This window comes from Cimex lectularius, unplaced genomic scaffold, assembly GCF_000648675.2.
Source record: "Cimex lectularius strain Harlan isolate CLEC.00 unplaced genomic scaffold, Clec_2.1 scaffold57, whole genome shotgun sequence".
Classification (NCBI taxonomy): Eukaryota; Metazoa; Arthropoda; class Insecta; order Hemiptera; family Cimicidae; genus Cimex; species Cimex lectularius.
The window spans coordinates 1,691,328-1,711,333 of record NW_019392642.1 but is presented as its reverse complement, the minus strand read 5'-3'; the positions used below and the strand labels follow the sequence as shown (position 1 = coordinate 1,711,333).

At 32.9% G+C, this 20,006-nt stretch overlaps 1 long non-coding RNA gene and 1 other non-coding gene across 2 annotated transcripts in view; one reads left to right on the top strand and one right to left on the bottom strand.

The window, feature by feature from the left end:
* The window catches only part of LOC106662026, a 305,248-nt gene that overhangs the window by 257,680 nt on the left and 27,562 nt on the right, over positions 1-20,006 (bottom strand). The gene's annotated exons all lie outside the window — the stretch shown is intronic.
* On the top strand, positions 12,019-12,091 carry Trnae-uuc. The gene has a single exon. It is a non-coding gene; the product is annotated as a tRNA-Glu (tRNA).

Sequence of the window (20,006 nt, the reverse complement as noted above, 5' to 3'; positions counted from 1 at the left end):
TGGATTTTCATTAGTTTTTAATAGATAATATTTTACCAATTTTAGCAATATAACTATCATCTTTTTCTTAAAAACACGGTTTGTAGCAATTCTTACCCAAAGGTTGAAAAATCCATAGTTCTCCGTGGTTGAAATCTTTTATTCAATTTTGTCTATTACATGGACGTTCGGGACTTCGGCCCCCATCAGCACCTAAACATGGAAAACCTCATGGTACAATTGCCATCCGAAGATTTATACACAAGTAATTTACAATTAAAATTAATTAAGGTTTTTTGTTGAGATAAAAAAAGTCAATGGCTCGAGCGGGATTCGAACCCACGATCTTCGGCTCTACTACTTGAGCTATCGTGACCTCGATCCACTCGGACAGTCGAGGTCATGATTGCTCAAGTGGGAGAGCAGCGGCGTATCTAGCCGAAGATCGTGGGTTCGAACCGCTCGTGCCATTTACTTTTTTATCTCAACTAAAAAACCTTAATTAATTGTAATATATTAATTGGTCAAGTGGACTACGAAATTAGTGAATTTAAGTAATTTACATTTGTTTTAAAAATAATTATACCTGGACTATGCCATCAATCAGTGATTCTCAACTTATTTTTTGTCGCGGCACAATTTTAACGATTTCAAAATTTGGCGACACACAAAGAAAAACATGTTTAAAACTTGTTTATTTACTTATAATACACTGTGTAAAATAGTTCATTAAACTAATGTTCAATGTAAAATAAAATAATATGTATAATAAAAAGAACAGTACGTTTATTAAGGGATTAATTACAACTTAATATCGGGTTGTCCGGAAAATAATGCAGGATTTTAAGTTTTCATTAAAAAAAATCTATATAAAATATTCTGTTTACGTTTACAGGATTACTCATTNACTGGAAAATGCATTTATTGACTTTATCAATTCTAAAAATTCTGAATTCTACTCAGACGGAATTAATAAGTTACCAACACGTTGGGAGAAATGCATTGAGAGTATGGGAAATTATTTTGATTAAAGAACATTGCTTTAAAGTAACTAGTTTCTTTTTTTTGTTTAATACCAAAATCCTGCATTATTTTCCGGACAACCCAATAATAAGAATACTTTTAATGAGAAATTTGAGCTTGATGTTTTTTGATAATTTCATTTATTTTAGTAGTAAAAATGACAATGCAACTCTCATATCGTCTTCTACATTTAACAGACTTGATCGTTTTTTCGGTTTTATGTTGGTTAATACTGAAAACCCTAATTCCCACAAATCGGATGTAGAAAACTGTAATAACATTTTTAAAACTTTTTCGGCTATCATGGGATAATCGCATCTAATGTTAATCCAAAATGAATTAATTGATTCTTTAGAATATTTTAAAATTAAATTTCGATTATTAGAAAGCGAAATTAGTTCTTCCTCTTCATTCAAATATAGAATTATTCGTTATCATAAATCGATTACAAACCCAATCAATTTTTTTACATCTAAATTTGGGAAAAATTCTCTCTTCTAGTGTTGTCAAATGGTCAATAACAATTTTATGAATAGTTTTGGTTAAAATCTTTTGGGACTGACTCAAACTTTTCCAAATTGCCTTCCTGAGCATTATTCTTCCATAAAATTATTAATGTGTATTTGTTGAGTTTAATATATTTACTTTCGGCCCTTGCATACTTGAATTTATGTTATTAATAATAACAAAAATGTCTGATAAGAAAGCAAGTTTAGCACACCATATTTTACCTTCCAACAATTAATAATTTATATATATATATATATATATATATATATATATATACTCAGCGACTCACAGATCTGTTCACTTCAGTAAACATTTTTCTATTATCTCTACTTTGCAAATCCCGTATTTTTTAATCAAGACAACAGTAAAAGGATTGAGTTCGTTGAACTGTTGGTAAACAAACTCGGGTTACTTCATTGCAAATTTTGCAAAAACCATTCAATAATTCGTCTCAAATTTGTTATCGGGTATCATCAATTTAGTCCTTTTTCTTTCATATTGAAAATATTTCCTTTCCTTAATGGTTATGATCTATTCTGTTTAATTACAGTATGAAGCCATTTTCAATATTTTTGAAAGATCAAATAATAAAATCTTTACAAGAAGGACTTCCTTATCGTGAAATTTCAAAAAAATATAAATTGTTATTATTGGGGTAATGACAAAACTTAAAAGATCTTCCGGAATTTACGATATTGTTTTAAAAAGAAGAGGAGTGGTCATAAAACAAAATTTTCCGAAGCCAAGAGGTAGGTGTTGTATCTACGCTCTGTACGATCAGGACAGGTTGACGATGTTGTCCAAATTCAGCGTAGGCCGCGTGATAATGATAATATGGATGTCAGTGCTGAAACAAACGGAGGTGTTTACGTGAGGCCGGATTAAGAGTGGAAAAGTTAAGAAACCAAAGAGTGGCCTGCTGATCGTGGTTTTATTTTCATGGAATGGCCCTCACAGTCACCTAACCTTAATCCAATTGAGCATTTGTGGGGAAAAATAAAAAATCTTTAGCCGATTCTGCAGGAGACGCTTCAAACTTCGATCAACTTTGGGAAAAAACACAAGTTGAATGGGACCTAATTGATCCAGAACAGTACAGAAATCTCGTGAGAAGTATGCTCAGAAGGACTGATACAGTTTTGAAAACCAAAGGAGGACATACAAAATATTAAAGGACTTTCTATGACACAATCATATTATCGTTCGCAAACGATAATTTCTTTTATATTATTATAATAATCATGATAAAGGAACAATTTAATTTTTTGGGTGTTTTTTGTTTTATGATAAATAAAATTATTAAAAAAACTACGTTTATTTGATGTCTACAATTGTTTTGTAAAGTAAATAATGATATAACCCTATTTGCATTCAGCTGTGAACGAATCTGTGAGTCGCAGTATATATACAGGGTGAATTGCTACTCGTGCTACAAACTTCTCCAGTAGATTCTTCACCCTAAAATGAACAAAAAAGTTCATATTGTCCATGGTCCGATTCNAGATAAAACTATTTTAAATTTTTAAAATGTTAACATATCCATACACATATAAGTACTTCTCTTTAATTTACACTTTTCTCGTAATAAAAAAAGCATTATAATTTTTACTATAAACATTTCTAAAATTTCGTGGCACTTTTACTGGCCGCGGCACAGTGGTTGAGAATCACTGCCATAAATACATGTATATTTCCACCCCATTTTAAGGGAGATGTCGTCAAAATGGTTTTAAAATTGTAATAATAACATTTTTATTTTAGTACTCTCATGGGTACAACACATGATAATGAGATACTTTTTATATATACCCTTTGCCGCTATCCGCCCTTACCCGGGTAAAATAAAATTAGTTATTATTACAGTTTTAAAATCATTTGGACCACATCCCTCTCAAAATGGGGTTGAAATATGTATGTATGGCATAGTCCAGGCATATTTATTTTTAAAAAAAGTTAATTACTTATATGTGTATCTTCGGTTGGCAATTGTACCAAGGGGTTTTCCATGTTTAGGCCCTGATGATGGGCCGTAGGCCCGAAACATTCATGTAATAGACAAAATTGAATAAAATATTTCAACCACGGAGAACTTGTGATTTTTCACTCTGTGGAGAAATATATAACTATCGTTCACGTCGCATGTTATTTATAAATTGATTTTAACCCACCCGCTGTAACCGATGGACTCGCCAGTTACGTGGTTTAGGCATAGAATTTTTTTTTCCCGCTAGATTTACTGTCGTCGGAAAAATTGTTATGTCCCAAAAAAAAAAATTACAACACTTAACCTATAACAAACTTTTGGAATTAAACCGCTAATTTTTTTAATGCTTTCTTACCACGGTATTGGCATTGACGCTAACATTGTGATTTAATATGCATCGAAACTTCCAAAGTTATTAGTTGTCACAGTGAAGCCTTGGTGCACGTTCTGCAAGGAAAATTATTCGAGGCTGATACTCTATATCCCAAGCTCATATTACAGTTTACATTGTTCCGTTGGTTCACGGTTGTTGGTTACTTGTAATGGGTTAAAGGAAATTACGATCATACCAACTGAAGAGCTTAAATAATTGACATCATCAGACAAATTATATCAAACCTACAGAATGGGTTGGTTACGTTTAGGTAAATAATGAAAAGATTTTCGTTTTAAATTTTAATAAAGATAAATTGTTTGTAATACGAGTACTGAAACTTTTAATCGTTGTGTATGCATAATTTATGGTACACCTGAGTTTGTCGGCGCTCTGATAGGAAAAGGATCAAAGGATCACTTTGGGATATGGGGTGTAACATTTTCATTAAAGCACGATTAACGGATTTTCCGGATAACTTAGTACGTAGTAGCGTGAGCGTCATGCCAATAAAAGTTGTAAGTTCGTTGGTAAGTTTAATGATGCATTGAGCAGCACTTCCACCACCAATTTCTTTCTTGAGTGTAGTCGGCTACCTCGATTAAGGAACATTTGGAAAATAAAATGGGAACGTTTTAAACCTGTTAAATGTTCTGAAATGGAAATTCGGCTCCGAAAATTAAAATAATAATTCCACAAAAATACTGTCAAATTAAAATTGTAATAGCAAACAGTAGAAAGTACAAAAAATATAAATAATCTGCATAATTTGGTGGATAGTTCAGTATACAATTATATTTAATTATGGTACTTTAGTGATCGTATTTTGGTAAATAAATACAACGGAACAACAACTGCTATCGCTTATCATTTTCAAATCTTTTTTTTTATTAAATAATTTTACGTTTTTTAAATTTACAGAAATGATTTCGCGACTCGTATTTATGCTATATATGGAATGCTGTAAGGTTCACGGCGCTGTGGGTACAATTAATCTTGAATAACGTTCAGCCATACGGGAATTATCTAATACTTGCGCCATTTAATTGTCACATAATAATTAAACATTATATAAATTTGTAGTGATTAGTGACCGTTAATCGATAATTATTCAGAAATCGTGAGATGCGGTCTGGTGTGATCTAGGTTTCAGAAAAACATTTTCTTTATCGTGCCAACGTTTCGATCTTTATTGAGATCATCTTCAGGGTCTGGGATTTACAAACATTGTTTACATTTAACAAATACATTTAGGATGTGGAAAAATGAATTTATACAATGCAAAATACATTTTTTATCTCGTGTAGAAATGTGTGGTGATTAGTGACCGTTAATCGATAATTATTCAGAAATCGTGAGATGCGGTCTGGTGTGATGTAGGTTTCAGAAAAAATTTCTTTATCGTGCCAACGTTTCGATCTTTATTGAGATCATCTTCATGGCCTAGGATTTACAAACATTGTGCGTTATCGTATTATAAAAATATATGATAAATTAATCAAAAGTATTTTCTGAGTTAATAATCTTTTTGAAAAAACTAATTTTAATAAAAAATCATGTATTTCGAGTTTAGTACGAAGCTCCCGTAAATAATCCCAAAGGTTAGCTGTCAATTGTCATCATTTTTCAAATCTTTTTATTTTTTGATTAAATAGTTTTACTTTTTTTAAATTTAAATAAACTTTTTTGCAACTTCTACATCGTTTTTATTTTCTTTCCTGACTATAAAATCTCAAAACGGACGCATATTAAAATATCTGATACGATTGTTAACTTCTTTTACTTTTTGATTAAATATTTTTACTTTTTTTTATTTAAATAAATGTTTTCGTAACATCTAACTCATTTATGCTATACAAATGTCCAAGCTAATGGGCACGTTCCATTTTTTTTTCTTTAGGGTTCCAAATAGGAAAAAAAAATTCAATTCTACATATTCAATTTCGACGTTGATTCGACATAAGTCCAATTCAAATTCTTAATTTTAAATGAGAACCCCCATTTTTCTCTGAAACTAAATTTGTTGCTGAGAAAAATGAACAGTGAGTTATTAAAATAGGTCCAATAGAACCGGAGATATGATTTTTTGAAAATAGCCGAAATTCTATTCTAGTGAGTTAGGTCAAAACCACTTTATTTAGCCTTCTTCACCAAATATTTTGACGAGGAGAGGAAAATCAGCCGAAGTAAAGAGAAAAGTCTGAAAGCTTACTAAATTAAATTTCCTACCAAATCACATAAATTTCGTTTTTTGTATCGATTTTTCTCCTCGACCAATACTTGATCTTACCCAAAACTCATTCACCGAAATACCTTGATTGCAGTTTAAATCCGATTTCCTTTCTCAACCGGGGTTAGGTCCATCCACAGCGGAGTTAACAATTAATCATTTCTATTGTTATCTGGAAATAAAAAGGTTAAATGGACAATCAAAAATAATTTAAGAACTAACTCTGTTTATTTTTCCTTTCAAGACTCTTTTTGGGACCTTTCTTATCTGTGTTAAAAATTTACTCAAACCTCAAATTTCAATTTCTTAAAACTCAAACTTCAATTTCTTACAAAAAAGAAGAAAAAACCTCATGAAAATATTAAAACAGTTCGTAATGTTCACCCTGTTGAAATATACCTGTCTCAACCATTCATCACACACAGCACGGCCTATGCCTTCACTGTCAAGAGAATGAGAAGCCTTTACAACTCTTTTCTTCAGTTCCTCACGATTCGTGATGGGTTTAAAATCCCTGCCATAAACACTAACATAAAATATGTAAAATATTTGCAGAAGAAGGCAAAATAATGTGGTTTCGACTTAACCCACTAGAACAGCATTCCGGCTACTTTCAAAAAATCATATCTCCGGTTCGGACGATTTTAGTAACTCAGTGCTCATTTTTCTCGCCAAAAAATTTAGTTTAAAAAACAAACGTGAAAATAGGGGTTCTCATTTAAAATTAAGAATTTGAATTCCACTTACGCCGAATCGAGGTCGAAAAAAAAATAAATCGACCTTACATGAACAACCTACATGAAACATGAAAGGGAGTCTTAATTCATACTTTTTTCCCACAGAAGAAAAAAACGGGTTTGTCGCATTAGCTTGGACACCCTGTATATGGAATACTGGAGGTTTCACGGCGCTGTAGATAGACTAAACCTGCAATGCCTTTCGGCCATACAGGAATTATCTAATATTTGCGCCGTTTAATTGTCACATACTAGTTATCTAATTAAATATTAAATACATTTAAACGTACGCGTTATCCTATTCTAGAAATATATGATAAATTATTTAAAATTATTTACTGAGTTAATATGTTTTTGAAAAGATTTTTAATAAAAAATTATCTATTTCGAGTTTACGAAGCTCACGTAAATAATCTCAAAAGGGTAACATTTTTAATTAATTAAAAGTTTTTACTGAATTAATAATGTTTTTGAAACGACTAACTTTAATAACAAATGATCTTTTCGAGTTTTCTATTCGGTTCACGTAAAAAAATGTTTTGCAGCTGCTAGCGTGTATTTATTTTCTCCCCTGGTTATGAAATCCCGAATGGGACGACGAATATATTGTCGACGTGATTATAAAATTTAATGAGACGATTATTAAATTGGCTTTTGGCCATACTCGAACTATCTAATAACGCGCAGTTTAGTTGGCACATACTAAGTAATTATTGAATAAATTTTTAAACATGTGTTATCGTGTTTAAAATTAAATGAAGGTTTTTCGCAACTACTAGGTCGTATTTATTTTCTGTCCTATGAAATCCCTAAAACAAGTGATGTATTTCGAGTTTAGTTGCAGCTCATGTAAAAAATCTCAAAAGAGTGGGATGTCACCGGTTATCATTTGTCAAATCTTTTTTATTTTTTGTTTAAGTAATTATATTTTCCAAAATTTAAATAAAGGTTTTCACAACTTCTACGTCATTTTTATTTTCTTTCTTGACTATAAAATCCCGAAACGGACGAATATAAAATACGTTGATATTGAATGAAACAATTATTAAAATGGTTGAAAAAAATCATTATTTTGACTGAAAAATGCCCTAATTACTGAAACTAATAATGATGTATTTAATAAGTATAAATTATTAAAAAAAATCATATATGAAAATAATATTTCTCACAACTTATCTCCACTATTTAGAAGTACTACAGTAGTATGAATGAATGTACGGTTTAAGTGTGAAAGCGGATAAACACAGTCTATATAAAAACGAGTTTTCAAAACAAGAGGAAAAAGTACTTAAATGTAATGTAATAAATATATAAAATGAATTGCCACTCTTGTGTTTATATGGCTAAATCAAAGAGCTAATTAAAAATAAATTAACTGGTCACAAATCGGACGCCAGGAATGAGGATAGTAGTGTGGTTGCGTTGTCCCACCATGGCCACAACACAGGTGACAATTTTGTCCGGGTTAAATATGTTGGTAGAAGGGTAATTAAATGAAATGATTTACATACATAGGGATCAAAAAGCCTGAAAGTATAGAAGAGATATGCAAATTTTACGCGTTAAACATGGTATCCTTAGAAAATATGTCAATACTGCAAGAGGTTATCGTACATGTCAAAACGGACTCTTAGAGACATTCTTTTGTCTAAAGTCTGATACTCAATTTTATTCCAGACAAAAAAGTCAGTGTTACGGGCGGGATTCGAACACACGACTTTCGGCTAAATACGCCGCTGCTCTACCACTTGAGCTATCGTGACTTGGATCCACTAGGACACCAAATTCTCTTCACATACCCACCTTTCGAATTTTCCCTCCTTTTTGCTATTTTTCAAACGTCGTGCAATCTATTTGAATCTCGGCGATAAATGAAATGGCCACGAAGGGCTTTGGTGAAGTATACTTTGCTTATTACATTTATTAGGTTTCGTGGTCCGATTGAACAAATAAATCCTTTTCCATTAATTAATATTTAATTAATGCTTTGGTTGAAATAAAAGAGGCAATGTCACGAGCGGGATTCGAACCCACGACCTTGGGCTAAATACGCCGCTGCTCTACCACTTGAGATATCGTGACTTCGATCCACTCGGACACAAACTCCCTTCTCAACCCCACCTTTTGAAAAATGGCAAAAATATTAATTAATTGAAAATAATTAATTTGGTCAATCGGGCCACGAAACGTAATAGATTTATTCCAGACATTTCAGTTTTCAGTATCAACAACCTTTCACAACTTTATTCCATAAATCAATTAGATTTCGTGGTCCTATTGACCAAATATCTTCTTTCATTTAATTAATCTTTATTTACGGTATTGGTTGAGATAAAAAAGCCAGTGCCACGGCCGTGATTCGAACCCACGATCTTCGGTTAATACGCCGCTGTTCTCCCACTTGAGCTATCGTGACTTCAATCCACTTGGACACCAACTGCTCATCCCAACCCACCAAATTCAATAAAGTTCATAGTATGTCTTAGAAATTAATGCTGCTATAAATTTCACCTCTACGAGATTAATTTGACAAACGTTGTAGGTATAAAAATATTGCGGTTTTTTCCATGAAACCTTAAGTCCGTCCAAATGTTAAAGGTTCTATCAATAATAGAAACTGTAGTAAAAGTGGTTTTCTATAAATGTAGTAGGTAAAGCCGTCGGATATGATTAGATTTGAGGTTGGGGTTAAATGTTCTATGAATTCTACCAATCTCCAAACCTGGGAATTGAATTTGATTCGATACACGCCCGACTGAAAACGGAATTGAAAACTGTTATCGCCAAACGAGTAAATTACCGCTTTGAACCAGAAATTGAATGTTTTAAAGAAGCCGGCTTATGTTAATGAGTACATTCTCTACTAAAAGCCCGTATACGTACAATCATGCGTAAAAAGTGAGGTAATTGGATTTTATATGGCAGGCCGCGAATGGAAAACGGGAATGTACCTACTTTATTAAGTTAAACGAAATAAGAGTGCGGAGGGAGGACGTTAAGAGGAGGTGCTGCTGTTGCCTATTAAAGTGATATTAAACCCAGGCTTATTACCCATTTCATTTCGAGGGTACGCCGACCTCCGTCGAGAAGACCGACGGCGACCAAAATTGGAAGTTCATCCAATTAAGAGGTTGAGTCCAATATAAGCGAATCTGTCCGGGCCAGTGGAAGAATCCGAAACCCGGCAAGTAACGATTTTCTTTATATTTACTTGAGACAATACCGACAATTTACAGAAATTCATTCTATGATACAACTCAGAACAACTCAATAAAACGTCTTTTAATGAAACAAGACGTAAAATTCGTTGGTAGAGATTGAAAAATATTTTTATTCCTCTATAAGATAATACGTTTTATAAACCTAGTTTTATTAAAGAAAAAATTATTCTAGCTAATTATGGTCATAATATTTATTACCGGTGAACCAAAATATTTATCACAATACTTTAATTTTTCCAAATTTCTTCTTCAAATTTAGAGCATATAGAGATTTTATAACTCTCGGCCACTCTGGATCAAGGTATGGTCTAGAAGAAAAAATGCTAACTTAGTTGTTACTGCCCAGCTTTCGACCTATATTCAGGTCATCATCAGGGCAGAACTATCTTAAAAATATCTACAGATTGACATATTTAATTTTTTTACAGGCGATTTCAAATTTTCTTGAAGACCGACATAGCCCAAATGTTGTTGTTTAGGAAATTGTCCTTGTTTAGGAACCCCAATTTCTGTACAGAAACTTTAAGTAAAAAAACTTTCCACAATAAAGTACGGTAATCTCGGAATAAAACTACTTAATTATTATCCTGTGCATATAAAAATTTATATTACAAATATGGGCGTATTTGTTTATTCTGCAAGTCATTTCAATGACACTACGCCGAGACAAAAGGCATGTTAAGGTCATTGTGGATATTGCCGTAATATGGAGGACAATCTGAGGACCTTTGATTGGAAGTATTGGATGTGTTCAATAGTGGGTGTCAAGGTGGCTCAAGGTTTCCCTCTGTGATGGCAAGAAAGGTGGCAACAGTGTCTTATACAAAAGTTAGTTGAGTTTTGACCGACTAAAGAGATTTCAGTTTTAAAAGTCTTGGTAGTTGTCCAAGTCTTCCGTTACGTTGTCTTTTAAGTCTTATGTAGGTATTCCACATCTGTCTGCCTTTTTGAGCAGAAGTCGGTAGCATCTTTCTGTAGTTTCAACAGTGGAGCCAAGACTGTTATCAATGTCATTTGTCATTCACATTTTCATTTGTCACATTTATCCTCATTCAGTATTTTCCTTCACTTTTGGCACCAGGTTTGATAGACTAAAGGTGTTCCTGATGTTGGAGTTAGGGTGGATAGGATTGGTTTGCAATACAGAATTGTGGTGTCATCTGCATAGGTTTTAATGAGGCATACAGGGGGTGTATAAAAAAGTCATCAGCATAAATGGTATGTATGGTTGGACTACGAATGCACCCTTGAAGGACACCGGCTTGTATTCATCTTCGTTGCCAGATCTCAATCTTAAGCTTTGGTCAGTTAATTAGGTTTCCAGGGTAACGTGATAAGTAGTGGATAGAAATTGTTTATGTGCCAGAACCTTCAAAAGCTGAACATCCAAGAACCAAGACTCTTTGGTCTTTAAACAGAAGAAAATGGAAGCCGAATTGATGAGAATGAATGATTCCGTTGAACTAGAATGGGTAATGTAGTTTTGGAGAGTCTTTCAAGGATTTCGGACATCAGAAAGAGGGCTGTTAGGTCGGTAGGAAAATAGACATATCCGGAGGTTATTCATCACAACAGGAGGTTTGTGAGCTTTAGGAATGAGAATGACTATGGAATAGTGAGTGGTTCATCGGTCGGCATTGTACATTGGGGTTTAAAAAACGATGGAAGAAGCATTCAAAGTAAAGAGGAAAAAAGTAAGTCATGTCCGACGGGTATTCAACTTGGGGGTTTGTATATCTACTCCTTCTTTTCACATAAAGGAGGAAGTTGTATACCAAGGGTATGCAGAATTTTTAAAAAATCACTTTCTACATAGCTAGAAATTAGAAACCACAGTACCAATTTCACTTTTCCTCGTGTGGTAACAATGTATTATACCTTTGAGTTTGAAAAATGGCAAAAGGGAGGGAAAACTCAAAAGGTGGGGTTGAGATAGGAAGTTGGTGTCCGAGTGGATCGAGGTCACGATAGCTCAAGTGGTAGAGTAGCGGCGTTTCAAGCCGAAGATCGTGGGTTCGAATCCCGCTCGTGCCATAAACTTTTTTATCTCAACTAAAAACCTTAATTAATTTTAATATATTAATTGGTCAAACGGATCAGGAAATTAGTGAATTTAATGTATTATAAAATTACTCAAAAATCTAAGCATTCAGAATTTAGCTGCAATTAATTCTAACTAGAAACATATTGATAATGTTTATCTATATTAGAAAATCTACAGTTAAAAATTAGGAAAAAATTATGCATATTTTTTTCAAGAAGCAAAAAATCTATAGCTCTCTAACGTTATGGATGAAGGTAATGGCTTTGATTTTCATGAAAAGACACGATTTTTTATCTAATTAATATATTTTTTAAATATTGATTCAAGGTTAAATTATTAAGAAAATCCATTAATTTCTTTCTAAAATGTAGATAAAACAAGTTAAATTATGATATTTTAATAGTTTGCAAAAGTTTTATTTATGTAAATTAACCCAAAATTTTCAAACTAGTACAGTATTTGAAAGTTCGAGTCATCTTGGTAGATTATCCAGTTTTTGTCTTTATATTTTATGGACCACGTTAGTATGATTCATACTTTTATAATTCGGAAAGGGAAATTAAATTCTTTAATTTTCACGCTTCCGATCCAGTTGTTATGTTTTGATTACGTTGGTGTATTTGGAGTGGAGTGTGGTGGAATTTTTGTGAACGTGAATGCTTCGTTGTACGTACGAATTTAGGAGGTGGTTTAGAAACCGAAGGAAACCCGGTCGTGTATTTACCAGTTCAAGGGATTCTTCGGTCCTCCCATAGGATTTAGGAATTTAACATCTTCCAAGTACTCCTACCGCTATTTCAATGCGAAATAAAACCAGGTGTAAAAAGGAAATCTGAGCCGTACCAGCGACTTTCCCGTGCGAGATTGCCAAAACTTTCCCAGGTTTAAAACATATTTCTTTACATGTCGCAGATTCACAATTGCACGTAACTCACATGTATCGTCGACCATGCACATTACATTAAGTCACACCTGTTGTAAGTATTTACTAAACCAAGGTTAAAAAAAAAACTTGACTCCTTTTTTTTTTAAATGTTTCACACTGATATATAGACAAAGCATTTTTATTTTCAGTTTGTTATACATTTTAAATACGAATTAATCTCAAAGATGCGTGGGGCGCCGAAAAGAGTATTGACCAGTGATTTGCAAAATTTAATAGTTTGATGGACCAAAAGCTATCATTCTGTGCTATCGTTCTTATGAGGAAATGGAAATTTCACAAAAGCAGAAGAAAATAAAAATTCAATTAAAAGTCATCCACGAAGATTCAAACCACCCTTACCGTCACAAAACGGACACGCAAAAATGGAATCGCAGGACCTGACTCGTAGAAGTAGTGTAATCCTCACCAGATTAAAGATACGTCATGCGAGGTTGGCATGTAGAAAAAAGTTGCTCGATGTGTCCAACTTAATTGAACAGTGCCATTCCTCGGCTTCATATATAGAGCGTGTAGGAATGCCACGCGGTATGAGATTCGTGCTTGCGTAGGCAGCGAATTTCTCTTTTCTGATTTTTAGCGGAAACTGGATTTTTTAAAATTAGTTTTCTGTACATAGCGTGGGTTTAGAGTGACACAGACGGATAGAAAATCCACCTGCGCGACTCACCTCGTAGAAAACCACCACAAATAGCCAACATCATAGACAAGCATGAAACTACTCCACAACAAAAGTGCGAAAAAAAAGCATGCTGTAAAATTTTAACTAACTTAAAATTTTACAAATAAAGTATAAGTGCAGTTTAAACAGTGCGGTAATATTGCGATGATGTCATTGTCTTAGATTTTGAATATTTGAGGTGTGATATGAGTTCGTATGCCGAACATTTTGACATAAATTTTAAGTTCTAGTTGTTGTTGTCCTTCTTTTTATTCCATTATGGATCAGTTTTATTAAATAATTATTGTCGATAGAAGAAAAATGTTTAAACAAATTCTTTCAATTTCTACTTCACTATTTTCATTTTTCGATTAATTAATATTTATGAAGGGTATTGGTTGAGATAAAGAGGTCAGTGTCACGAGCGGGATTCGAACGCACGACCTTCAGCTAAATACACCGCTGCTCTACCACTTGGGCTATCGTGACCTCGATCGGGGGTTATCGGACAAATTCAACAAGACCGAAGCGAGAAATCACTGCTGTTTTTGGTTCTATGTCTTGAAGATCAACTGGTATATACTGGAATGCTCTCAGCAAGTCGATTTTCGTGAATACTGTTTTATCCTCAAGCTGCGAATGTAGTGCATCAAGATGCCGGGATGCGATACATAAAGTGTAAAAATGGTCTAAGACTTAACCAGCAACAAGCTAGGGGTATTCACGATGTTTGTAAGATGTTAACTAGTGTTAACTCGAATAGATTAATGTTCAATAAGATCGTGAATGCCCCCTTCTTTTTTTAGCATGTCAAATGTTAATTTTTCCGCAATGCTGCGCGTGGCGATTGGTAGAACCAAAAATAAAGCTATAACAGTCCTTGAGGTGTCCTGGTTGTTTGTTTTGGTTTTCTTTTATATAAAATTGAAAGATGCCAGAAATTAAGAAAAAGGAAAATTAATGAATTCTTTCATTCAAAATGCTAACTATGCATTCAAAAATACTAACAAATGACACGCTTCAATTCGTGCCGGCATACCTAACTTGTATCCTAACGTGTAACAGCCTACAACTTTATAGAATAGAGGGTATATCTATTAGGAACGATAGATTAAGGACAGTCAGAAATTAACAAAAGTAATGTATTGGTCTGATTTAATTAACGCGTATTTAAGAATAAAAATACGTGTAAACAAAAAAATAGCTGTTAAATTCATGGCAGCCATGTTGGTTACATACGCCCTAACGAATGGCAATATGACTACATTTTCAATCTAACATTTAACATTGGCCCTGACCGTGTCTTTGAAGTCTTGTTGTTGTTTGTTTTGTGTTAAAATGTAAGATGCCAGAAGTTAAAAAATAAGGAAAATTAATCAACTCTTTCATTCAAAATGCTATCTATGCACTCGAAAAGTACTAACAAATGACACGCTTCAATTCGTGCCGACATACCTAACATGTATCCTAACGTTTAGCAACATACAACTTTATAGGATGGGGGATGTATCTATTAGGACTGAGAGTTTAAGGACAGGTTAGAAATTAACAAAAGAAATGTATCGGTCTGATTTAATTAACGCTTACTAAAGAATAAAAATTCGTGGAAACAAAAAACAGGTGTTAAATTCATGGCAGCCATGTTGGTTACATACGCCCTAACGAATGGCAATATGACTACATTTTCAACCTAACGTTTAACATTGGCCCTGGCCTTTTAGATCGACCAATGTTAACTAGTCGATTCTTACAAACCTATGCCATCATTTTTCTCGATCTAGCAGGGTTAACATGGTTAACCCACAGATCGTGAATACCCCTATTGTCTTGTCGGAGAAAATAACACTGCGATCGACAACTGAGCAACAGACGCCAAGATCAACCCGCTCTGGTCGAAAGATCAGGTTTCTTGCGATCTACATACGCATGGTCATACTGTAGTGGTCTTCTTATACCATTACGAAGAAAGGAGTCACTTTTCCTGGAATCGAGAAAAGATGAAATACCGCTATTTTTGTGACCGGTGAAATCAACGAAACTGTATCATTTTTTTTTTTTGTGAAAGTTAATAAAGTTTATTTTTTGTGACTGGTGTTAGTTAATTTATACAACCTACATGTACATATGTTGTAAAAAACCCGAAAATTATATTTTTCCAGTGCAAAATTACACGTTAAAATATGTTTTTCCTATGGGAGTAATAACGAGTGTTAAAAAATCTATTATAAACTAATTATTCAGAAATCGTGAGATGCGGTCTGGTGTGATCTAGGTTTCAGAAAAACATTTTCTTTATCGTGCCAACATTTCGATCCTTATTGAGATCATCTTCAGAGCCTTGGATTTACAAACATTGTTTACATTTAACAAATACATTTAGGATGTGGAAAAGAGAATTTGTACAATGCAATATATATATATATATTTTTTTTAATGTAAACAATGTTTGTAAATCCCAGGCCCTGAAGATGATCTCTATAAAGATCGAAACGTTGGCACGAAAAAGAAAATGTTTTTCTGAAACCTACAACACACCAGACCGCATCTCACGATTTCTGAATAATTATCGATTAACGGCCACTAATCACCACACATTTATATTATAAACCTTTTTTTGACCTGTTAATAAAAACCCTGTTGCCACTTCTATTGCTTTGAATCAACAAAAGCCCTAGGCATGCTTATATTTCATTTTGATAGAACCAAAGTTCTTCGATTATTTACAAAAGAAGAGAAATAAAAATAACACGATCGTCTATCTTCTGAATGTCCAGTCGTTTGTTTTCTATTAGTCGATGCCTGGATTCCCCCAAGTGTTGGGAACAGGAATCTGCAGAGAAAGCCGTTGTAATAAAGGAGCTGCAATTTGGGAAAACTTCCTTTCGCTATTTTATCTCTCTAAAGAGAACAGATATCGATTTTAATCCACGATTTAATGACAACCGTAGAAAACATGTGAGATGATGCCGAATTGTTGTTGAAAACGTCAAACTGTCTTTGATGAACGAGACACGTTGGTTCATATTTAAAAAGGCCCACGGTTTAAATTTAAGCGGTTCAAGAAATAAAAACTTGATTTTAACGTACTGGTAGTATTGCCAAAGAAAAGTTTAATATATTTGCTCATAGTTACATCGGATCCTTTTCACGAAACAAAATTGAAATATATCGGATCGATCCTTAAATTGAATTAAGAAAGTAATCTAGTGATAAGTGAAGGACTTCGACTTTGCGAAATGCGAAAAACTTAATTGGAAAAGTTTCGAAGCAAATTCCACGGGATGGGTGAAACTGTTCTGGGTAGTTTTGTAAGTTTGTTTTTGCTTTCGTACAAAATCACTGCAGGGAAATCCAGACTAAATTTACTTTATGATTGTAAAATACTAATCTTACGCATACAACATGTATGGTAGGTACGCATTATGTATTTTAAAAAAGAATTACTGAGTGGGGCTAATGAGAAATAAAATTTCCAATCTCCTCGTCTTTCTTCCTGTTCTTGTCCTGAACGATATTATTTAAGGAACATACAATCATTTTAATATAATTTTATTAAAGAGATATCGAATTCGGAGACACCTCTGGTAGGTTGCATGTTCCTAAAAAACACCTTAAAAAAGAAAATATTCAGCTCCTCCGTCCAGATTTCGAGGTAGGAATATATAACTTACATCAACACTTTAAAAGTATTAGATTAGATTAGGTAATAAGTCGGCATCAAACCAGTATTTGTCTACATTGCATCTCCATTGTTGTCTAGACCAACTCATTAAGATTAAGAGTATAACACCGGATAACTTCACTGCAGCACACAGAAGGCCGTTTTTCAAGTTTATAGGGAATTGGTTGAACACCTACGCACAACTACAAGTGTGATCCGATTCTGAAAACTTCAAAATCTGAGAACTCTAAGAGTTCAAAACTTTGATAACTTCAACTTAGAAAAACATTGAAATATAAACTTTCAAAACTCTAAAGAACTTAAGAGAACTTCAAAGAATTTTGAGAACTTTAAGGATTTCGAAAACTACAAAAACTCAAGAGCTCGAAAGCCTTTTTCGAAAACTACAAAAACTCAAGAGCTCGAAAGCCTTTTTCGAAAACTTCAAGTATATTGAAATTGATTATTAAAAAGAAAAAAATTGAAGTTTGAATTTTTAATTAATTTTATATTTCCCCATAATGGAAACTTGCCAAAGTAACTTTAAATTTATATAACCACGGCACTTTTTTCCTGTTACTTAAATATTAGTAGCATGTGTCGAAATACTTAGGGTATTGGACAAGATTTCATACACAAATGATAATACAAGAAAAGTGAAAACAAAGAACACTGAATAAAACTATAAAAAGACTCAAGAAAAAATAAATTTATACCCTATTAAAATAATAATTGATTGAATATGTAGTAAAAAAGTCAGAATTATAACCCGAAAAGTACACTTAAAAAACGACAATTTAATAAAACCAAGACATTTTTAGGGTCTAAGAATAAAGTGAAATACTGATCATAAAGAAAAATACTTTTCAAAATTTGACTTGGAAACCTTCCAGATGTTCCAAAAGAAATTTGAATACTACGTGGTTATTTTGAGGGAATTTAGTTTAACTCATAGGAAAGTTTAACTCTTAGAAATAGTAGAATAGATTTAAATTTTGAAATTCTACTTACTTGAAGTAAAGATATTAAATAATAATATCTTTAGATTTTATCTGAACAAATATACTTAAATTCCCTAAACGTATGCGTAAAAATTATGGATATGAAAACGATTCCCAAAACACAAATTTTATAATTTTAAAAGCTTCAACAATTAAAACGATGACACTATAAGGACGAAGCCTTCAAAATTCCTGTCCGTGTTATTACTCATTACATGTTTCAATATCGAAAAGTGCAACAGGTCTTGATCATCTTATACCATTTTCAATTATTTAATCTTTATGTAAGGTATTGGTTGAAATGAAAAAGTTAGTGTCACGAGCGGGATTCGAACCCACGAACTTCGTTTAAATACATCGCTGCTCTACCACAGAGCTATCGTGAATTCTGAAATATACACTAACTTTTTCATTTCAACCAATCCTTTACACTAAGATTAATTAATTGAAAAGTATTTATTTGGTCAATCGGACCACGAAATTTAATGGATTTAAACCATTTTGCTAACTTTCTTTTCATTTCTTTAGTTTCCTATATGTAATTTATCTTTACCTGAATCAGTTTATAATTCATAAAAATTGGGCATAGTTTATTCTAATACTACTAATAAGAGGGTCTTAAAATAATTAGAAAATAAATCATTTATTGTTTCAAGCTTTTTTAATTATAATTATTTGTATCTTAGTAATTTATCTTACCTTAATTTTACTATAATGGTTTAAATAATTTAAACATTGCGATAGCTTAATATTACCATCCGATTTGATCAAATCTCTAGGGCTAATCATGTGACTAATTTATTCTAGACCCAGCACATCCTATATTTTTTTCAGTTCTGCCGTTAATTTTTGCGATGGTCCTTTGATGAACTTTTTCGTATGTCCTGGGGCTACGTTCGCATTGAATGCAGAAATTGTTTTTAAATTGTCGTGTGATGGATCCAGGTTTTTGGCACTTTAATATGCCCTTTAAAAGTATAGTTAATAATTTAATTTTTTTGCAAATATGAACACATATTCATAATGTGTGGTGTTTAGTGACCGTTAGTTAATGAATAATTGTGTGTGTGTGTGTGTGTGTGTGTGTGTGTGTGTGTGTGTGTGTGGGTGTGTGTGTGTGTGTGTGTGTGTGTGTGGAGAACGTGAGATGACTTCTGGTGTGACGTACGTTTTAGAAAAACATTTTCTTTATGGTGCCAACGTTTCGATCTTTATTGAGATCATCTTCAGGGCCTGGGATTTATAAACATTGTTTAAATTTTACAAATACATATAGGATGTGAAAAAATGAATTTATACAGTGATAGGAATGTGATGTGATGATGATATATGTATGGTATTAATTTGGAATATATAATCACACATAACATATGCGTACGATAATATCATTAATCAATTTCACTATCGGTAACATACATATAGCATCATCACATCACACAAAATATATAATATATAAAACAATCATTACATTCCACACATCAGACATTCTTCAACAATTTGGCTTTTCTTTCCCCGTCTTTACAATCCTTAAAGGATAATCAGGCCGAACCATTATCCATTTTTTCCCATTGTCGGCTCCTTTTACCTCAAAGAAGCCGACTCTTTATATAAAAATGTTTTCGACCCCGACTTCCTTACC